Genomic DNA, 1,181 nt, shown 5'->3' with positions numbered 1-1,181 from the left:
CTGAGGAGTGGCTGGTGGGTTTGAACTGCCAGCCTTCTGGTTAGCAGTCAAGTGCCTTAGGCACTATGCTACCAGAGCTCCTTGGTTTTGCATATATGGTTTTGCATTTATATCCTTTATTATGTTGAGGAATTTCCCTTTTATTCCTATTTTCCTGATAGTTTTTATCAGGAATGGATGTGGATTTTTATCTATGGCTTTTCTGCATCAATTGATATGATCATATGGCTCTTTTCCTTTATTTTCCTTATGTGATGAATTACTCTGATTGTTTTTCTAATGTCAAATCATCCTTGCATACCTGGTATGCACCCCACTTGGTCATGATTTATTACTTTTTTGATGTGTTGTTGATGTCTATTGGTTAAGATTTTGTTGAAGATGTTTGTATCATATTTGTGAGGGTCTGTAGTTTTCCTTTCTAGTGGTGTCTTTGCCTGGTTTTGGTATAAGTGTTATGCTTGCTTCATAAAATGAATTAGGGAGGATTCCATCCTGTTTTATTTTATGGAATAGTTTGAGTAGGATTGGTGGCAGCTCTTCTCTGAATAATTGGTAGAATTCTCTGGTAAAACCATCTGGGCCAAGACTTTTTTTCGGTTGATAATTTTTTATAACCTGTTCAATTTCTTCTTTTGTTATGGGCTTGTTTGACCCCAGACTGTGTTAATTTAGGTAACTAGTGAGTTTCTAGAAATCTGCACAGATCTTCAAGATTTTCAAATTTGTTGGAGTATAGTTCTTCATAGTATCTTGATATTATCCTTTTTATTTCTGATGGTTCTGTTGTGATGTCATCCCTTTCATTTCTTATTCATGTTATTTGCATCATCTTCTTCTTTTCCTTTCTTAAGTGTGCCAGTGGCTTGTTGATTTTATTAATCTTTTCAAAAAATCAATATCTATAGTCTTGTTGATTTTCTCTATTGCTTTCTATTTTCTGTTTCATTTATTTCTGCTCAAATCTTTATTATTTCTTTCCTTCTGGTGATGGTAGGCTTTTTTGATGCTCTTTTTCTAATTGTTTGAGTGTTGGGTTAAGGTGTTTATTTTGGCTCTTCTTTTTTGATGTGTGCATAAATTTTCTACAAATTTCCCTCTGATTACTGCTTTTGCTGTGTCCCTAAGATTTTGGTATGTTATGTTTTCGTTCTTTTTTGAATCAATGATTTTTTTTTTTT

This window comes from Orycteropus afer, unplaced genomic scaffold (assembly GCF_000298275.1).
Source record: "Orycteropus afer afer isolate SDZICR_OR568_19922 unplaced genomic scaffold, OryAfe1.0 scaffold00172, whole genome shotgun sequence".
Taxonomy (NCBI): domain Eukaryota; kingdom Metazoa; phylum Chordata; class Mammalia; order Tubulidentata; family Orycteropodidae; genus Orycteropus; species Orycteropus afer.
The sequence above is the reverse complement of the archived record's forward strand: the minus strand, read 5'-3'. Positions refer to the sequence as shown.